The sequence below is a fragment of the Marmota monax genome, unplaced genomic scaffold (genome assembly GCF_021218885.2).
Source record: "Marmota monax isolate L192 unplaced genomic scaffold, Marmota_monax_Labrador192_F-V1.1 WCK01_AAM20220418_F8-fsc00002, whole genome shotgun sequence".
Classification (NCBI taxonomy): domain Eukaryota; kingdom Metazoa; phylum Chordata; class Mammalia; order Rodentia; family Sciuridae; genus Marmota; species Marmota monax.
This window is the reverse complement of record NW_026693571.1, coordinates 33,117,308-33,139,774: the sequence shown is the minus strand read 5'-3', so window position 1 is coordinate 33,139,774 and position 22,467 is coordinate 33,117,308. Positions and strand designations below refer to the sequence as shown.

At 34.4% G+C, this 22,467-nt stretch overlaps 1 non-coding gene and 1 pseudogene across 1 annotated transcript; one reads left to right on the top strand and one right to left on the bottom strand.

Annotated features, from left to right (window-relative positions):
* Positions 1-1,715: 1,715 nt before the first annotated feature.
* LOC124102719 (large ribosomal subunit protein uL22-like) lies at positions 1,716-20,780 on the bottom strand (annotated as a pseudogene).
* Positions 13,118-13,247, top strand: LOC124102804 (small nucleolar RNA SNORA40). Its single transcript, XR_006854999.1, has one exon. It is a non-coding gene; the product is annotated as a small nucleolar RNA SNORA40 (small nucleolar RNA).
* Positions 20,781-22,467: the final 1,687 nt, after the last annotated feature.

The window sequence follows — 22,467 nt, the reverse complement described above, 5'->3', positions numbered from 1 at the left end:
ATTTTTCATTACTTTATTAGGTAGAAATGTATCCAACATGGCATTACTTTGTTCTAAAATGTAAATATTTATATGATTCCATTAGACAATGTTGTATTGCATTCATCCTCAAATAGCATGCCAAATCATATGTTCACCATTACTGTTTTAATTACTTGGAATATTAATTCTTTTTTCAACTTTCATCCAGTATAGTGATTAATCCAGCCAATTTATTCTGTGGAACCAGTGGCATTAACTCTAAAGCAAAGTTATTGTTTTGCATATACACTGGAAATCTTTAAATATTGGCTCTCCATAGATATTTAATTCAATGATTAAGTAGATTTTTAACTGGAGAAGATATCACTAGAGGGCAGCAAAGCTCAGAGAAAAGACATGAATTCAAATGCTGATTCTTAACACAACTTCATGAAATGAATGAATATTCTAGAGATACCAAAGAACTGGTGCTTTCCCCAAAAAGTTCTGCGAATCTTAAGGTCTTGGCTCTTGCATCAGCTTGGAATAAAAAGTTGTGTTATCCTGGCAGCTTCTGGAAAGCTGGCTACCATTTTTTATTTGATTATCAGTGAACGATGAATATTTTAAGGCATTCTTTTTTTTTTCAGGGAAATGGAAGTCAAAATGTTTATTGCAACATTATTCACAATAATAGAACTTATTCTTTAGAAGTAGGAACAAAAATTGCATACATTACATCTTTTACTACCATTAGGCCCTTACAGGTACATCCTGAAATACATACTGTTTTATCATAAATTACTTTCATTTATCTTTCATATTATAATAATGCCATTATGTTTTCATTATATGGGAAGGCAGGTTATATTGTCTGTGAACTTATTTCTGGTTAAATAAATAAAGTTTCACAAAATACTTAAAGAGGCCTGATAGGGTTGAAAGTCACATATGGTGACCTGAAATGGGGAAACAGAAACTGACCCTGAATATGGTTAAGAAAAAAAAAAGGGAAATGTTCTTTTTTTTTATTGGTTGTTCAAAACATTACAAAGCTCATGACATATCATCTTCCATACATTTGATTCAAGTGGGTTATGAACTCCCATTTTTTTACCCCCAAATACAAGTTGCAGAATCACATCGGTTACACATCCACATTTTTACATAATACCATATTAATGACTGTTGTATTTCTTAAAGAATGAAAGCTTCATAACTTCCCAACAATTATGGCAATTCAATTGTTTTAAAGAAATAGTTATGAAATGAGTTGATATTTATGTGGGATTTCTGCTTCTTCGGAGAGATTAGATATCTCCTAAAAAGTTTTTCAGCAGTAAACATGAAACAGATTTCTATCTCTTTAAACATGTAGTTATTTTCTGAGTCTATAAGAAACATACACATGTTTATGAAGGCAAAATATTATGTAATTTATACTTTTGGTGTCCACTACTACTAGTAGGAGTTATTTTGAAGTATTTTCAAATATATTAATCAGAAAAACCATTAACAACCTATTGTTTCCTTTTTGAACTCTCAACAATTTGTATATTCATATTGAAAATTTTGTGCAAGGAGCATTCTTTTAATATTGGAACGGGATATTCTGGATTATATTTTCCTTATGAGTGATATACCCTACTCTTAGTTTGCATTTCAAAATTTATGTTAAAATGCATCAGAAGTCCTGATTCTTTTTAACTTATATTTAAACTTACATTTGCATTTATTTTATGCTGAATTTAGTTTCATGCCTTAAATTTTTGTTTCTTCAATTTCTTCTGCGATATCTTGTTCTTGTCTGCAACTCCCTCTTCTGAATTAGGAACCATGTGTTGCTTTTCAGTGAGAATCATTTCATTGTGGCAGGGGAGCTCACACATGAGCTCATGAGCTCTCTAACTATGGTGGAGCATCTTTGGCTCTTTGTTCACCTGAATATGTTCAGTAACCAGAGAATCTACATCTAAACTCGGACTCTTTGTATCTTTAAGGATGTTCAGCAAAAATTCATCACACTTTTTTTTGGCCACCGACCCTGCATCCAACCCCACTGTTTGACCTGGGCACACCTACCAAATCCCCATTGTAACACCAGAATGGCACACATTGCTTCCTTTTTTAAAATTTTTTTTTGTTGTTTTAATTAGTTATACATGACAGGACAATGCACTTATATACTTTGATATATCATACACAGATGGGATATAATTTCTCATTTTTCTGAGAATACATATTGTAGAATCACATTGGTCATACAGCCACATACATACATAAAGTAATAATATCTGTTTCATTCTACTATCTTTCTTATCCCCACATCTCCTGCCTTCCCCTCCTTTCATTTCCCTCTACCTAATCTAAGGTAACGCTATTTTTTTTTGCATTACAATTCTTAATACACATATATACCACAATTTTTGTATCTCTGTATATAAAGTATGTTGACACCCAATTCAAGTATTCATACATGTACTTTGTATAATGATGTCCATCGAATTTCACCATCCTTGCTAATCCCCTACCCCTTCCCTTTCCCTCCCACCCCTCTTCCCTATCTATAATTCATCTATTCCTCCGGTGCTCTCCCTCCCAATCCCACTATGGGTCAACCTCCTTACATCAGAGAAAACATTCTGTATTTGCTTTTTGGGGATTGGCTGACTTCACTTAGCATTATCTTCTCCAATGCCACCCATTTACTTACAAATGCCATGGTTTTGTTCTTTTTTAATGCTGAGTAAAATTCCATTGTGTATATATACATTTTTTATCAATTTTTTATCACATTTTTTTATCCATTCATCCACTGAAGGACATCTAGGTTGGCTCCACAGTTTAGCTATTGTGAATTGTGCTGCTGTAAACATTGATGTGGCTGTGTCCCTGTAGTATGCTGTTTTTAAGTCCTTTGGATATAGTTCGAGGAGAGGAATAGCTGGGTCAAATGGTGGTTCCATACCCAGTTTTCCAAAGAATCTCCATACTGCTTTCCAAATTGGCTGCACCAATTTGCAGTCCCACCAGCAATGTATGAGAGTACCTTTTCCCCACATCCTTGCCAAAACTTATTGTTGTCTGTCTTCATAATAGCAGCGATTCTGGCTTCTTTAAAGTGACATCTTTCAGATACTTGGTTACTTTTTAGATATGTCCACCCTTGATGGCCTGGGTAGTTTCTTAGGTATTCTTAAAGTGAAGATGAAGATTTAAACCTCTTGATTGGCATGATTTTGTGGGATTTTGTGGGTCAAAAGAATAGCTAAATATTTTTCTCTTCCTGTAAGCCACCCTAGGCTACCCAGAAATCCAAATTCTTTAGCATTATATTTGTGTTTTCTAGTGAGTTTCAAAATTCTGGAAAACATCAAATTTTATAGAGGTTCTTGGAAATAAAACACACAAGGAACACAATTCTAGCACTGTTAATTAACAGTAGAAAATAGAGTTTATTTCTTAATGTCATCACTCCAATATTGACCTTGACAATGTGACATTGACATGATTGCCTATTAAATATCCCAGTGGAGTTGTAGTTGGTTTCCTTTAAATTAAAGGCTTGAGGAGAAACAAAGGAGATTTATCAAACAAGTGGATGTATTTGAAGCTTAGAAGTGACTGGTCCATTGGAGAATTGAGAAAAATACAAAAAATTTAAAATAAAAAATTTTCAATGTCATTTCAAGTTTCATATCTACCTGTATGTATGAGGGTTTGAAGTTTTCTTAGATAAAACATAAACAGAGAAAAAAAAGGGTAAAATACATGGAAAACCACTTCATTATGACTGCAAAACTTAACATTTTAACCAAAATGCTAATGACTCCCAAATCCATTTTCCAGCCCATATTTCCCCCATAACCAAACAGTTGTATGTTTATTCCAGGGCTCAAATACTTTGAAATACTTCCAGGTCAATGTATTCGAGGCTGAATTCATGGCTTTGCTATCTAAATCTGCACTTCCTCTTCTTTGATCTCCTTTAAGTTGTCACATCCCACCTTTTCACCTAAGCCAAATAACCAAAAAATCAACCTTGACTATTTCTTCCTCCTTATATCCTTAAATGAACTATCCATCAAGCACCATTACATTTCAATTAAAAATATTTCTTAAATCTTTTTCTCCTTTTGGAGATCTGCTTATGTCACCTGTAATAACTTCTTACTTGTGCTACAGCCAAGTTCTCTAAAAACATCATCTGATCAGAATGCTAATACAGATTTCATTGCTCAAATACCTGCAATAAGTCTCCATTCATCTACATAACAAAGTCCAAATGTTTTCCTATGACATACAAGCTGGCAATTACTTTGTATTTAAAGCATATTCCTGATTGATATTTGTTGAGCCAAAAAGAATGCAATGCTCAGTATTCCTGTGTTACACAGGGTGTTGACACAGAATTGGAATTGTTGATGGGACTATAGCAAAGTATATAAGTTGAGAAAATTATGCATAGACATCTATGTCAGATTTATATATTTTTTTTCAGCTTTGAAGGAAAGCCTAGCAAAAAAAAAAACAGCAGAAAATCAGTGGTCCTGACAAAAATTAATGAGGCAAATATTGCTCAAATATCTGCCAGAAGCAACCTAGAGAAGAATGGAATTGTGTTGGAGATTTACTGATTTAAACCCAAAGACACTATTAGAGTCCAAAGACACTATTTCTGTCTCTTAGCTACATTCTTTTTCCTTCATATTCCCCTTTCAAAAAGCAATCAGCTCTGAAAAAGACAAAATCCAGGAGACTTTTATAAACAATGAACAGTCATGGCTGGGCATTTCCTCTGAAGAAAAAATGGAAACCAAAACAAAGGCACTTTCATCTACTGTTTGCACTTGGTAAACTACCAGGATTAGGAAAGATCTTTCATTTGTTCATTCATCTCACCCTGTGTCTGAGTGCCCATAGAAAGGGTTTACAGAGCTAAATTGCTCATTTCTTGTCCCATAAAAATCAAGCCATTGCAACTCTTGGAGATTAATTGAAACACCATGAGCAGAGAGGATGAAGTAGCCTGCTAGCCCAGAAGGAGTCCAGGGCAAATAAATTAGTCTTTCATTAGATCTTAAACATGCTAAAAGGAAAAAGATCATCTACTTGCCTCTCAGTGGATGCTGGATTTCTGAATATTTTTCAGACTTGTTTGATTTTCCATTGAAGCCATGTGACTTAGAATCACCTTCAGTTGGTCCAACTATAAAGAAATTTTTCCTTCTGTTTTTTTTATACATTTTAAAATTTGCCTGAACAATCTTAATTTTGTCTTTCAGTTTGATCATTTAGTACTCTATGTGTCTATTTCCTCTATGATACGTAAACAGTTATGTGACATAATTTTAAACATTACATGTGGATTTATATGAATTCATACATATCCATGTAACAATCCCTATACTTGATATAAAACAGGAAAAAGAAAATCTATAACAAGCCACTGGACTATCCCAAATTTTGCATAGCTAGTAGAGAAGACATCAGAATAAGAAAGATTAAATAACACCATAAAACACCAATATAAGGAAAGCAGCAAATGATTAGGTGATAAAAATTTTGTTCATTTTGAAATAACTACTAAAATCTTGTGTTCATACCCACTCTGTGCAACTAGTCGTTCTCCTACATTTAATCTGTTTACTCAACACAATGGTAAAGAGCTCAAGATTTGATTATGTCTCTTCCTATTTTAAATTATGACATTTTTCTTTCTTCCATTGAATATCAGCTGACTGCTCTTGATTTTCTTGCTCAGGAGGAACTTAACTAGACACCCTAAGAATTTTTAATTCTTTATGTTCCCATATTTTATTAATTATTAATTTTTTTATACCTAAAACTCACTAGCAATGTATTAAAGTTTGTGTTAGATGATTTGTGGGGAGGATTTCAGGCAACAAGGATTTGCTCTGGATTAGAGGCTGTCAGGAACAGAGGTAATTCTCTGACTGTTCATCCTAATAAATCTTCTCTGGAAAGAGGAAAAACTAGCCTGGGTGGAAGGCTATAAGTAGGAAAGGAACAGCAGGCATCTCACGTTTGCCAGGACCTGGGTATGTTTGGTATTTTATGGCTTGGACAATATTTATGTTTTGTCTGTGTTCCAACATGACTACAAGTGGGTTTGCTTTTGTCTTGATTTATCCTAGTCACAGAATGACCTTGTCTGATGTTGATGTCCTGTGAAATTGTTTATGACCAAAAGAAAAACACAAGTCTTAACTCCAAGTGTCAGGTCATCTTGTCATACCATTCTAGCTGACCAGAACAGGTCAGTCCCACATGTCAGGGGCTGCTTTTCTCATTCTGTTTCCCCTCTCTGCCAAGTGGAAACGAAGGTGAGGCGATATTAATCCATGATGACTACATTTTTACCATTACTGAGATTTTGCTGATCGGGAGCTTTCTTAGAACATGATCTGTAGTTGGATCTGGATTCATCACCTAATCATTTTCTTGCAGAAGGAGATATGGTACACTCAGAATACAACCATTCTATACAATAGCAATTGAAACTCAGAAAGGAACATACCTGCCAACTATAATATAAAGCAATGATCAGATAACAAAATAATGTTTACTCCTTGACACAAGTTCTGAGGCCCAGCTTCAGACTATAAAACCAAGGCAAAAAATCCATCTGTGCTTGTAGAAAAACACAAAACTTCTTTTTTTTTTCCTTAGCTTCATCTTCTGTTTATGTGTTTCTTTTGCAGTACACAGGTGTAGCTATGGTATAAATCTTTCTTTGGTTAGTTAACAGGAAAGAAAAAAAGATATAAATTGTCTATAACCTTTACTAATGAATTTAGACTCATATGTTGGCAATTCCGAGTAGAAATTATATTCTTTCTGGCTTTTGCTAGGGCCAAAATCAAATTTTGTACTATATTGCTAGTATATTATCCCAAATATGAAAATTGTAGTTCACATATATGTATGGAGTAGGAGTCAGTAATTCCTTATGAGAGTTTTTAAAAGAAGTACGTATGGACTTCCTTTTGAAAGCTTATGGTCCATGTGTTCTTTGGGCAACCTGATCCACTAGAAGGATGGTAGTTTTGAAAACCTGAAAGTTTCTAATCATCATCATTAATACAGCATATCACTTACTAGGTGACAATGAAGTCACCTAGAGAGAGATATAATTAGAGAAAAGGACCCAAGGGTATTACACCATTTATAAGTCAGAGCCTAGGGAGAGTGAGGGGAGAAGGCTTGGGGAGACGTTAATGGATGGGTACCAAGTTACAGGAAGGAGAAAGAAGCTCCTGAGTGCTATTGCACAGTAGATAACTACAGATAGCAAGAGTGTACTATATACATTTTAAGAGGCTAAAAGAAAGTATTTTGAAATGTTCACCATAAAGAAATGATAAATGTCGAGGAAACAGATATGTTTAACCCGATTGAAACATTATACAAGTATACACGTATCAAAGCATTGAATATACATAGGCACACTTTTTGTTTGAATCACTTAAAAATAAATTTATTTTTTTTAAACAAATCAGATAAGGCAGAAGGGACAGCAAAATAGAGGGAAAATGCTTCAGAGGCAAAAATAGGCAAGAAAGGAAGGAAGGAAGGAAGGAAGGAAGGAAGGAAGGAAGGAAGGAAGGAAGGAAGGAAGGAATGAAGGAAGGAAGGAAGGAAGGAAGGAAAGTCGAGAGAATACACTGCCAATGAAGCCAATTAAATACACTGCCAATTAAAGAGAGACTTCTAGGGAAGATAGATTAAATAACGACAACACAGAAGCTGTGACTCTTAAACATGAACAAAACAAAATGTGATCCTGTTAGCATCCCACAGGATTTAGCAAACCATCAAGTTTTCAATTTTATATATCAATAAAGTAAAAATTAAACAAATAAAAGCATAATAATGTGAAAGAAAAACATCGTGAAGTTCACTTATACTCTTGGTTAGGGCAGGTCTTTAAAGGAGTAGGATAAAATCTTTCTAAACATGGTCAAAATCTGCTTTAAAAAATTGTAAATTTGAGCTCATCAAAATTAACTTTTTCATGGCAAAAATATCCATAGTTTAAAAAAAATAGTAACTTGGCTATTTAGTAATACATATGCTGATATGCTAATTTTCATAATATGTATAAATAAAATGAAACAATTACAAATAAGTGAAACAATTTCCAACAAGCAAATTAAGAGAAAAAATGGTTAAGGATATGAATTCAGAGGAAAAAAAGAAACACTTTTAAAATTTAAAGATATGATCAACCCCAATCATTACAAAATGAATGCAAATAAGAATTACATCTGGATAACAAAATTTCAATTAATGTATTTGGCAGAAAGCAAAATTCCCTTACTCTACTGTATTAGGACACAGAGAAACAGTCCTTCCCATGTGGTGTTGGCGCAGCAGCAATGTCACAGCATCTATCACAACTGTAAATGAGCATATCCTTAAATTTGATAATTCCACTTTTTAAAAGTTAATCCTATTCCATAAAAATATAATTACAAATATGCTTGGAGCAGTACATTAGCAAAAGATTGCGAGCATCCTAAATATTCATTTTAGGGAAATATCTATAGAAATAAATTTATGTGATAGCAAACTATGAAGCACTCAAAATAAATGAGAAATGCCTGTATATGAAAGCCCTCTTTGATAAATTAAGTAATAAGTGAAATATGCTATTATTTGTGAAAACAAATAAAAAGAAACCACTTCAAAAAGAAAGAGCCTGAAAATCGGGAATGAGTGATAAAAATATGCTTATATTTTACACTGTCTGAATTCTCATCTATTACAGCTCAGAAAGAATTGTGTGTGTGTGTGTGTGTGTGTGTGTTCATATCTTTAAAAATCTTTTGAAGACAAAAATATGAATTTTCCATTCACTTTTGAAGTGCTAAAACAAATCAAGGAGTGAGGGCAATTATTTGTACTGTTGCCAAAACAAATATAGAGAAATGAAATTAATGTGTTGTCAAGGTTTTGTTGTTTTGGTTGTATTTTTAGTTGTTTTAACAACTAAGATTTAGGAGACACTCAAGTCTGATTGTACATCAGAATGAACCAATTGGAAATGGAGATACTTGTGGCTCCAAATGGGGTCAGGTTGAAAAACCCCCTGAAGGCTTAAGAGATAAAATTTAGGAGAATACGGTGGTTCATCTGTGATTATCAGAACTACTTCTATTATAATAGGCAGAGTGAAGAACGCTATTAGATTTGTTTCATGTGAAAGTGACAAGTCTCTAGTGGAGGAGTTGACCTCATGGGAGCAGAGTCATTTTAACAAGTAGAATATAACACTATGCATACTAACATAGCTACATTATTACATATTTAAGTAAGTAAAAGAAGAGGTTTTGATATCCTGCATCTAATTAATCCATGAATTATAAGATTACATCATCTTCTGAAGGGGAGGCTTCCAGGAGGTGAGGGAATCTTTGAGACAAGATGAATCAAAGGTAACTCAGTCATCCCAGATAATGGGAAATTGAATAGGAGTGTTAGGCAGGCTTGGGTGTGTTTGAGGCATATGGTTAGCAACTGAATGTTAGACTGGTTAGACTGCCTGTGTTCAGCTATTAGGATACAATTATGGTACATGTGGTATTTGGGTTCTATGAAGTTGGGATATTGACAATGATGGCAAGAAGGTAAGAGGGTGCTTTGGTTTGGATGTGGTTTGTCCCCCAAGGGCTTGTGTCAGAAGCATGGTCCCCAGGATGGCAATGTGGGAAGTGATATGGAACTTTGGGGAGGTGGAGACTGATGAAAGATCTTTCAGTCTCTGGGAGTGTGCCCTTGGAGGGGATTGAGATGACTTTTGTGGGTTCCCTAGGTTGGTTCTTATTAGAGGGCTGATATAAAAGAATAAAATTAACAAACTTGACCACTGCACATCCTTTTCAACTTCTTGTCTTGTGATGTGATCTCAAGCGCCCACAGGTGCTCCCTCCATTGTGATGCTTCACCAGGGACTGAGCTGATGCCATCACCATGTCCTTGCACATTCATAACTCTGAGCTAAATAAACATTTTTAAAATAAAGCTATCATGCCTCAGGTACTTCATTGCAGTAACAGAAAATGGAATAGTTACAAAGGTAATAAATGTCTGCAATTGATTATGATCAACCTTTGAATCTAATCTAGGCTAAAAGCTAAATGAAAATGGAAGACTAGGAGAGGAGTGATCTGTATTCCTTCTATCAATAGTCACGGGGGGATTAGTGGAGAAATTGAACAAGAAGGATAAAAAGTAGGGCAATGTAAGATTTAGTTTTGAATGAAACGAGATTATAGGGTAGAACCACAGAAGCGAATGACTATTGAAGAGTAGGGAAACACACTGAAATCAAATTGGGATTTTTCTCTTCCCCATTTTTTAAAAGCTTTGACAAGTAGTGAGTACTGCATTTTATCAAACACATTTCAGCTTTTTGAAAATGAGCTACTTTTTTCCTCATTGGATTTGATATTTCTAATATTTAACCATTATTCCATGGAATACAAACATTTGAAAACAGTGATTTTTTAATAATTTGTTTTATGTAATTTGTTAGGGTTTTATTTTGAATTTTCATATTTAAAATCATAAAAGTGATTATACTTTCCAGGCTATACTATCCCCAAAGCCTCATCACATAAATTTCCATTCTTTTCTATGCTCTTGACCACATGATTTGTCATGGAAATGTTAAATCTGGGCTTTATACTTTTATAATATCATCTGTTATAATTCAGTTTTATGTGGAAATAATTTTTCAGTGTGTGTTTTTCATTTTATTTCCTATTTCTTGGTATATTTTAGAACTTAAGTATTTTCCACAAAATATGTCATCTCATAGAAATACTCGAATGCATTAACACTGAGAAGTGTATAATATTCTCATAATTTTAATCTCCTACATATATGTTGTTATATTCCTACTTTTATTGAAAAAAATATTTCATGATTAGATTTCCTAGAAGTTTATCTTCTCTATTTTTCCCAAAGAATCAATTCTTATGTTTCTTTTGCAGATCTGGTATTTTTATTGTTTTCTATTTCATTTATTTTAACTCTGTTCTTCCCTGTTTCTTTTCTTCTTTCCTTCCACATGGCATGTTTGTGCGTGTGTCTGTGTAGCATTCTTTTTTTTTTTTTTTTTTGCACCATTCTCTGTTGAAAGTTTTGGTATATTTTTGTGCTAGTGTTTGACCTTGGGATCACATTAACTTTAGCTTTGAACCAATTATGTTATTTTTTAACATAAGGTTCTCCTTCTTATCCTGTAACATAATAATTTTAATCACTTTATTTTTACCTTAAAAGTCATTTACATGGGAGTTTGAATTTTAAACAAAATGTTTTTGCTTTGTAAACTTTTCCACCTTTGAATTTTGTCAGGGTTTTATTTCTATGTGTGCATTAAAACAGTCTGTCATTTGTCACAGTATGGATGAACCCAGAGGGCTTTATGCTAAGTGAAATAAGCCAGGCACAGAAAGACAAATACTGCAATTCAATTAAAGTGAAATTTTTAAAAACTGAACTCATAGAAGTGGAGATGTGGTTACCAGGGGCTAGGGAGGGAAATTGGGGATGTTGGTCAAAGGGCAAAAAATTTCAGTTGGATAAAAGGGGTAGTTCAAGGGATCTATTGTGCATCATAGTGCCTGAAGTTAACAACAGCTATTGTATGCTTGAGAACTGCTAGGAGAGCAGATTTAAGTGTACTTATCACACACAGAAACCAATATGTAATTTGTTGTAAAAACAGAGAAACATTTTTTGGACCACTTTTTCTGTGCTGGCACGTTCGACTAGATCTTTCAAGGCATTAACTCATTGACTTTTTACAAAATCCTATTATGTGTATCTAAATATTACTGTTTAAGAAATAGTAAAAGAAACTTTAAAAAGCTACCAAACTTGCCAATTGCCACCCTTTTAGCAAGCAATACTGGTGGTATAACTCAGAGAGTTCCACCACCTAGATCACATGCTGGCTCGTTGCAAAATTTAAGGACAATCTTGTCAATGAATGCAAAGTTTCAAAGTGCTAAATTACACTCAAAAACTAAATAAATAAATGTGTGAATTAATACATGTGTGTGTTACTTTGATTCAGCCATTCTGCAAGGTATGCATATTTCAAAATATCACATTATATGCTGTAAAAATACACAATTTTTATTTTGTCGATTAAAATGTTTCAATTTTTTTTAAAGTTAAACCAAAGTGGTATGTAAGGAATAAACTAAGAGTCATTGTAAGTCCTTTTATATGCATAACCCTGAAATATCTCACTAACCTCACCCCGCTATAGGTATAGTCTCTAGCAGAGAACTTTCATTTTAATTTTTTCAAGTGTAAATTGCTGACTTTTTTTTTTACAAAATTTACTCAAAAAAATCAACAGACTGTTAGAGTTGATAACTTACAGTAATAGGCAGAAAGAACAAAGGATTGAAAAATATTATTATCACTGAGGCAATACTGTCTTCAAGGGATTTAAAGTATAGGTGGCATTGACAGTAGTAATTATACATAGGTGCTGATGTTGTGGGAATAAAACAATACTACTAAAATCTGTATAATGCTTTGAATTTTATAATGGATACTTGACAAGTGCCAATTTTATGGCTGAATTCTTGGACCAATCACAGCATGATTTGTTTTTTAGTGTCAGTAATTATACAGTAAGCCATGAGAAAATAACTCATTGTATCCACAAGAAATGGATGATATAAATATAAAGACATTGCATAACTTCATGCTATCTTCCTGAGAACCTGCAATACAAACCACAAAACCAGTAATGTCCTAGGGCTCTGTTTAGGTGATAACCCTGGTCAGATAAACACCTAGGAACTGACTTAAAAAGAGTATTTCTTAAAGTGGAAGTAACTGTGTTAGAGTAAAAAACTTATTTATGATATTTGTGTATGGAAGACATTCAAGAGGGTTATTGATAAATAAAGTTGGAGTGACTCAAAATGTTATAGCACTAACTGAAAATCTGATTCATTTGGGCATCGTATCATAAACTTGAATAAATTGTCAAAATCTTCATATATGCTTATTACTCAGTTGTTTTATTTCCAAATAATAATATCCTGTTATGTTTGATTATTAATCCAAATTTATTTCCTACCTGTAAAAAAAATTCCATAGTATTTGTGTGTGCATTTGTTTAACTTGTGGACAAAGATTTATATACTGGTGTAAAAAAGTAAACCCTCTTTCGCAACTCGGAACTCATGATTCAGTAAGAATTTTGATATATATTTAAAAACATTGTAGACAAAAAAAGAAAAATAAATCCAGTTCTCATTTATTCATTAAAAGGCACATACTACCATGAATGCATTCAAACATTGCTGAAAAGCTGAACATTCAGTTTTCCTCAGAGTGACAGTCTGTGTGCTAGTTCTGTGAATTCACAAAAAGATTTATATTTTTATGGTTGTTGTTTCTCAATCCCTTTTATAGTCACTTCTTCCTTTCCCAATAAACAATGGTATACGCTGGAATTCTAGCCTAACATCCTTCTTTTTTTGACTGTATTTTCTATGTAGGCAAGTTTATAATTCTGGTTCAAATGCTTCCCACCAATCTTCCACACTGTATCTGAGCAATCTTTCAAATTCATAAGTTAAATTATTCAAGAATCTAATGATAATTTTTGAACAACCACTGCGTGTACAACAGAATGTTAGGACTGAGAACACAAAAATATAATAAAATACTGTTTCTGCAATTGTGGAATTAGAAATCTCCTAGGTCCTCATTTTTTAGCAACATTCAATAACTCTCCCTTGCCACAAAATATGTACAAACTTTTCAGGCCTCCACAGATGCACTGGTCACCATACAATGGATACTTTGTATCCTCCATGCTGACCCCCCACCCGCCCTCTCTCAACTTCTTGAACTCCTGGAAATCAACTGCATCTCACTCACTGCAAACACTTTTCTAAAACAGAGGCCTATGAGTCAGGATTGGCTAATAAATACATTGAATTTCCTGGGCCACTGTGATTAATTTACGTGTGAATATATACATATTTCCTCCATCTGGTCATACTGATTGGTAGGAAATGACTACATGGTCCAAGTTGGTCCAATTAGAAGAAATCTTGAGACTCAAATAGACACAAAGATTTTTCCACTGCACTTGAACTTGGGAAAATGTCAGTTGAAGTTACTCTTGTCATCTGTGAACACAAAAAAGAAAACTTACTGTATTACTTAAGGTTTGATCAGGGAAATTGAACAGATTTTTCAGAATTAAGGGAAAAAATTCTGAGCAAAAATCTAACACAATTATTAAGACTGATGAAATCCACAGACATTGCCTCTCTGGTGATAGGTCTGAACGTGGCATTTAGGAAGAAAAGCTGGGCATAAAATAGGAGAGAATGAGATTAAAATTATATCTCTGAAGACATGAGAACCCACTAAGATAAACGGATACAAGAGAAAAAGTGGGAATGAGAGCCTGTGTCTCACCAGCCCCAATCCCAACAACATGAGTACCTTGTTCAAGAAGCTCCACAATGCTGCCCACCTCTTACACAGGCCCAATCAATTTGTTTTGCCTGCTTACTCAATTTGTTTCAGATATTTGTTTTTAGAAAGAATTATACAGGGGCTGGGGTTGTGGCTCAGTGGTAGAGTGCTTGCCTAGCTCGTGTGAGGCACTGAGTTCAATCCTCAACACCACATAAAAATAAATAAAGATACTGTGTACATCTACAACTAAAAAAAATTTAAAAAAAAAGAATTATATAGTACAGATGCAGGGAGGCTACCTCCACATATCTTCCTTCCATTTCCTTAACTCCCTCTCCAACATATAAATAAGTATTTGGCACTCTATTTTTGATATATTTCTTTTCTGTGTGTATTTTAATTGACAAGTTATAATTATGTATATTTATGAGGTAAAATGTGACTCTCAAAGCTAATTCTGAAACTTCACTTTCACTTCCTAAATCTCTCTCACATTTCACTTGTGCAAACACTTACCTGGACTCACAGAAGGAAGGGAACCATTATTCCAGTTTTATGAGATTGACCCAATATGAAATCATGCCCTATTTGAGAAAGGAGACAACACAGAAGTCGTGACACTTAAACATGAACAAAACAAAATGTGATCCTGTTAGCATCCCCCAGGGTTGAGCAAACCCTCAAGTTTTCAGTTTTATATATCAATAAACTCTTTATGAGACTCTTTGGACTGTGTCTTTCTCACTTGCTATCAGAACCTACAAGATCTGGTACTAATAATGGAACATTACAAATGGTGGACTCCGAATCTTTCACAGGCAGAATCAAGAAAAGAGGAGGGATCTAATAGACCTGGACTGAACAGATGATAACTCTTGCAATTTGCTTACAAAAATTACAAATAAGCAAATACACACCTATGTTAGCTTGGTTTTCAGAACTTGTCCTCACCGAGGCAACAGTACAAATGGCCTTTTATGAAAAATGTAGAATTAGAGAGTGTGCTCTCTAGTTCTGTTCCCTTTTTTTTTTTTAAAGGACAAGCTTATTATTAAATTGGTTTAGTCAAGTGCAGACAGGGGCTGGGGAAAATGTTTTTACTAAGAAATTCATTTCTTTCCTGAGATTTTCTATTCAAGCCTGCTGAGAAATTTGAAGGTTTAGAAAGCTCTTCTCCAAGGAAAGCTATTGCCAACAAAAGCAAGAATGTAGGAAAGAGCAGAAGATTATATTAAAACCTGCACATTGCCAAGCTTTTGGGACCAACAGATCCTCCTGTCTAAGCCTCCTTAACGCTGGGACTACAGGTACAACCAGCTGAAGCATCTATTTAAAAAATATTTAGAAAGGGAGATGATTACCTCTCAATAAAGCCACCATATGGATATAACTAGGTACAAGAATCTGAGTGGCGGTGTTTCTTTCCCTAGTCTGAGTATTAAGCTGTCCAAGGCAGGCAGGGATACAGATACTTTGGGGTAGGAGTGGGGAGGGGGTGAGCAAAGCAATGTGGTAGGCAGGTATTGAGAAAGCTGTGGGAGTTTATTTTAAAACAACAACTGGTTTGAGGATATTTCTGGCCATTGGTACTAGCCTGTGGAATTGCCTAAAAGGCACAGATTGGAAATCCACATATGTTTTAAGGGACTTGCCTTACCAACACTGGAAAATAACAGGCTGCAATTAAAATGACTAAAGTTCATCTCAAATTCCTAATCCTATTGCAAAAGGAATGGGAATAGCTCATATTCATATCTCCCATATAACCACTGAGGACAAAAAAAGAAAAATAAACCATGAAGAAGAGCAGATCCAGGGCAACTGATTAATATCTACTGACAAAAGAAGTTATTCTAATGACAAGAAACAGGGCAAAGAATTCTTTTCAAGTCAAATATGATATATGGCAGGGAACTCATGGCTCCTGTATTTTACTTCCCATTCTCACATCCCAATGGGGGTTTTATTGCAGATATTTCTGTTCTCTATCAATGTGTTATGCATATAATAGAACCCTGTATGTTGCTAAACTCTTTGTTGGTTTGTTGGACCATAAGGAACTATACCAGCCTTCATGGATCCAAATTAACTACAGACCACAGACTTGGAGCTGAATATAGTACCTGAAAAAATAAAATTTAGAAAAAAGAATGCTGTTTATATGTTAGGTTGTGCTATGTTTTGGTGAGTTTCCTCCAAAAATCCATATGTTAAAGACCTGTTCCCCAGGGTGAAGATTTGGGAGGTGTAGGGGACCTTCAAGAAGTAGAGCCTACTGGGGAGGCCTTAGGTCATTGGAGGCTTGCCCTCTAAGGGGATTTTTGGGGACCCTAGTTTGTCCACTCACACACTTAGCTTCCTGGCTCACAGGATACACAATTTGCTTTTCTATGATTTATTTGTTTCTGTCATAATCTGTCACCCTTGTCAGAGACCCAAAGCAATGGAGCTCCACTCCTTCTTGGACTGGACCCTCCAGAACCATGAGACAAAATAAACCTTTTCTCAAAAGTTAGTTATCTTGGACATCTTGTTATAGTAACATTAATCTGACTAATACAGATAGCCAAAGGAATGGATTGTTGTTTTTATGCTGCCAGGGCCCATGACCCCTATGTTATTCAAGTGGGGTTCTATCTTCAGCTTCAGAGGTGGAATAGCCAAATATTGCACTGAAATTCAGAATCAGTAATAAAAAGGGAACAAATTGTTCCAATCAGAATGAATTACACATCAAGCTTGGGGGTGACCAAGGAGAGATGTCCTCCAGATTTGATCTATGGAGGACAATATCTGACCAAATACTAATATAATAGAAAGACATCAGAAACTGAAGAGAAAGAAACTGAGTCATGCTAATTAAAAAATCTCCTGAATTTAGAGACTTAACCCTTATATTTATGTAATGTGAATTTTTCTGTAGCATAAGCAAATTACCTTTTTAATTAATGATACTTAAAGTTGAATTTGGATTCACTTTTAACCAGAAAAAATTCCAACTAACTTTTTGAATTCATTTCTTTCCATAATTTTATATCATAGCCACATAAAATAAAACTAATATTTTCACCTTTTTATGACTTGGCTTTCTCTTGTTAGACTTCAAACTGGAATACCCATCTCCTTTTCCTGCCTGGAAAATTCCTACTAACCAACTAGGACTCATTTACATTTTCCTCCTTTCTAAAAGTTCTCCTCAACTTTCTGAATGGATTCATGCATTTCCAGTCATTACTATTTCTAAGATGACAACAAAAAGGTTGTGCATTTCTACCTTTTGTGCATTAGAATAAAGAGGTTTTTCTCCATCAATTGGTGAGTGTTTGTTAATCACACACTCTTAGTTGTTTTAGCTTTCTACAGAAAGTTACTAAATAGACTTTAAAATAATTCATAACAAGATATTGACAATAAAAATTATATTGTCATTTCCAAAATGTGCAGCCCTTTTGAGAGAAAATATTTTTAATTATCCCACTTCTTTTCTGAGCAGGAAAGTTATTATTCGTATAGCCAAAAAAAACTTTCTCACAGAGAAGTATAATGGATGCTGGCTCCTAATTATATTCAATTTTTTCTTGCTTTTCTTTGTTGAATCCTATGAGAATTTCTTTTTTTTTTATTGACTTCAATTTCAGTAAGTATTTCAATTGACTGAAATTAATACTTTGCCAAAAGTCTATACACAAGTGCATTTTTAAGACTGACAACAAACTACTCTTTAGGTTTATATTTTAAATGCCTTACTCTATGTGGCCAGAGACCTAATTTAATGCTCAAGAGAAAAATCAACATAACTACAGGCTCTGATTATCAAAACTATTTTAGGTGTTACACCGGTGGCCAAAACACAGAACATTTATTTTCAAGTTGGGATGGTACCAAAAAAAAAAAAATCGTATCCTCTGTTTCCACACTGATATTTAACAAGCTGTTTTTCATATGATTATGCACAATACTAACTGTTTTTGCTAGGAAGTGGCTCACTGGCTGGGTGCCCATTCATTGTATTTCAGCATTTTCCCTCAGCTGCAGGAGAATGACCACAAAGTTCACACTTCCTCATTAATTCTGGAAAACCCATACTATGAATAAGACAAGGCAAACCTTTTCATATGTTGACAATTGCTGGAAGTGTTTTGTCTTATAACAGAATCTCTAAACCATCCAAATAAAATGGCAAACAGTGGTTATTATGCAGACCATGTCCAAAAGTCTTAAAATTCTCTTAGAAGATATTAATTGTCTCTCAAAGTTGAGTTGGGCTATTAATAACTTGTAAGGCTGTTGTTTGCTCTTTTCAAGGATTTCTTTTTCCTTCTTTAATATATTATCATAGTTTGGGATTGTGAATGGTGACTTAAAGGATTATACTTTAAATTCTCTGGATTTTCTACAATTTATGGGAACAATCCACATCACTCAAATCCTGAAGGTGAAGCTTGAAATCTTGTGTTAGCATCCTAATGGAACTGCTTACTCATGTTTAGGATAGAAATACCATCCAGAGAAGAAGAAGTGTACGTTAATAGAAAATAGAGCTCTAACCTCTTCATACTTTAGTTGTCATCTATTTGGCCCCTCCATTTTCTGTCTTCATAGAGGTTGTAATCTCACACCTTGGACATTAAATACTTGCAGTGTATTGTAGAAAAATGACTGTGACCTTGGACATATGCTGAGTTTCATTTCTGACCTCCTCCTAAATATATTAAATTTGTTCAATTTAATATATCTAAACTTCAACTCCATTGGTTATCAAGTGGGAAACTAAGTTTGCTTAAAAATTTGTTATGAACACATTTTAATAGAAAGTACAGAAAAAATAGCTTGTGACACTCAATAAATAACAGACACTCATAATGGACTCTCAACTCACATCAGCAGTAGCAGTGATTATCAACTGTGAGTACCTTCTTCTGGGCTAGATATCTTCACAAACACCATCTATTCTAGCTATTATGTAAGATTTACAGATGTTTTCAATTTCTTATTGCTACTGTTTTGTTATTTGCCATCATTGCCCCCAAGTTTACAAATAATGTATTCTATTAAGCTAATTTATGCCTCCCAGATGGGAATCAATATCAGTTATCCTAGACTTACATTCTACAATGTAGCATTACTTAAAGATTACAGAAATTCATGGGCATCTCCAAGCATACTTCTATGGGCTTTGGGTAAGTTCAGTGCACTCTGCTTGCCGTTTTCATCTATCACCTCCATCTATATCCTGCTGACCTGCATGGGTATATAGCCATGTCAAAGATGCCACTATATATATTTATTTATTTATTTTCTGAGACCGAAAAATAGCAAAGAACCATTTTCTTTAGAAATCCATGACCCTATTCTTGGTTCATCCATTGTGAGCTTGACATGGAAGGGAAACAGAACAGTGGTCCCATTTGTCAGCAACAGTCCTGCCATTGGACAACCCAGAGGGCGAGTTCACGAGCCTCAGTGAGAAGGCCTGTGCTCTGATCTCTGCATTCATGTCTGGAATTTAGACGGCGCACCAAGTGTCCTCGGTACCACAGGCGCCAGTCCTGATGTGTTTCACAATGTGACCCTAAATATTTGCCAATGACCTTGCTGCAGCGGTAATACAAAACATGTATTCATGCACATAAATACACACCAAATTAAATAACCATTTAATTTAAAAAGTCAAAACAGTAATTTTTGTTCTGAATTTTCCAAGGTCACAGATTCACATAGTTGTTGAGAACAATTTGGTTAATCTAAATCTAATCCACCACAACTTAGTCACTTTGAGACCTTGACCAAGTTACTTAACTTATTGTGTCTCATGATATTAAAGGAATAGGTAACCTCAGAGTGTTTGGGAATTAACCTTATCTTTATAAATTTACATATCTTTCAGAAAATATTAAATAGCAATTAGCCAATATTAAATTTTATTTAGGAAATTGTTATCTTCTATATATTCATTTACTTTGATCAGATTCAGAAGTGTATTAAAAAGGTATATTTCTTAATTTAATACAAAGATAGCAGAATTTGATTACAGAAAATATAAACCAAATGTTTGGTTATATGCAAGAATTGTTTTTGGTTTTGTATTTCAATATACTAAACTATGACAGTGCATTCAACCGTACAAAGTCAATCATATAAACATTTAATACAAAACTATTTCTATTTTTAGTACCATTATGATTAAGCTTCATACATACCAAACTTCTTTCTGATTTTGTATATAAAACCCTTGTTTCCAAATTAGATTTTCCATAGCTGGTCTCTTTTTGTAATTCAAACATCAACTCAGATTTCACCTCTTCAGAATAGCCTTCCATGATTATTCTTTCTAAATTTGGCTGCAGCTCCCAAGAAATTCTCCATGATATTGCCTTATTTCTTGTTTTTGTGATTTTAATCACAATTAGAATAAATCTCAATTATCTGATACTTACTTCAGTCTACCTGGCTCTGCTGGGGACTCCTGCTGGTTTTAGTTCTAATCTCTATTGCCAGGGCCTTGAATGGTGCCTGACTAGCAGTAATAATAATAGCTTAGCTGCTCAGAAAGCTGAGGCAGGAGGATCCAAACTAGAGGCCAACTTGGGCAACTAAGCTAGACCCTGTCTCAGAATAAAATAAAAAGGGCTGGGGATTTGGCTCAGTATTAAAGGCCCTCTGCATTCAGTTTTCAGCACCACACACACACACACACACACACACACACACACACATAAGCTTAACAAGCTTCAGTTATTTTTGCACTTCATATGTATTGATAACTTAATACTTACAACCTTGCAAGTTAAATCCTCTATCATGATGATTTTACAGATAAAGAAAAGGGAACAAAGAGTAGTGAAGTAAGTACCAATGTTCACACAGCCAATGAGCTCTTGATCGCAATACTACTCTACCTCTGAATAGGTGCTAAATATATAGTTGTTAAATAAATGAATCCACGTGCTTGGTTTGGGACCTCTGAATATACAAAGATTTTTTTTAAAAGGCTTAAAACATGAGGCTGGGAGCTCAAAAGTCTTTTTTATTTATTTGATTTTTGTTTTTTGTATAAGACAAGGTCTCACCAAGTCACTTAGGGCTTCACTAAGTTGCTGAGCCTGGCATTGAACTTGCCATCCTCCTGCCTCAGCCTCTGAGTTGCTGGGATTACAGATCTGTGCCATTGTACCCAGCTCATACCTATATTCAAGGGAAATTTAAATGGGAAAAGTTAATAAACCAAGATAGATCAGTAGATCAATAAGTTTACTGAATCACTATAACTGCTCTGATAGCATTCTTGACAGTGCACAAGGAGAATATTTATGGTGGGCTAGCATTTTCTTGCGGGGAAGGCTCAGTTGTCTTAAGGGAGATAATATAGTCAATGTCTGTTTTGTGGGGAGAAGCATGAATATGGTCTCCAATTATCCAGCATTTGAAACCTATAAAGGAAACATATAATGAGCTAGAAAATGCTTAAAAATAAAGGTATCTTAACATTGCAAAGTATCTTCGCCCCCTAAAGACACTGCATGAAGGGTTTTGTTTGTTCTTATTTCCCCTGTACTGCACATGACAGCGAATTTAGTTGAATATGGTTTAGCAGCAAGCCAAACAGTTATCATGACTATATGAACAAATAACCAAAGGAGCTGGAGTCTGTGGTCATTGCTAAGGTCTTAGAGAATAAAAGCCAAACAGTATTTCCCCATGATAAGGGATTGTATCTTTATAAAAAGTAATCATAACACTCCACCATTTATTTTAAAGGAAATGATACATTGGGAAAATATAACCATTAGCCATAGTGGTCACCAGAGTGAAATTGAAAATATTCACTCACTGTCATTTCAGCCTACACAATAACTTAATTTTTTTATTTTTATTTTTTTAAAGAGAGAGGGAGAGAGAGAGAGAGAGAGAGAGAGAGAGAGAGAGAGAGAGTTTTAATATTTATTTTTTAGTTTTCAGTGGACACAACATCTGTGTTTGTTTGTGGTGCTGAGGACCGAACCCGGG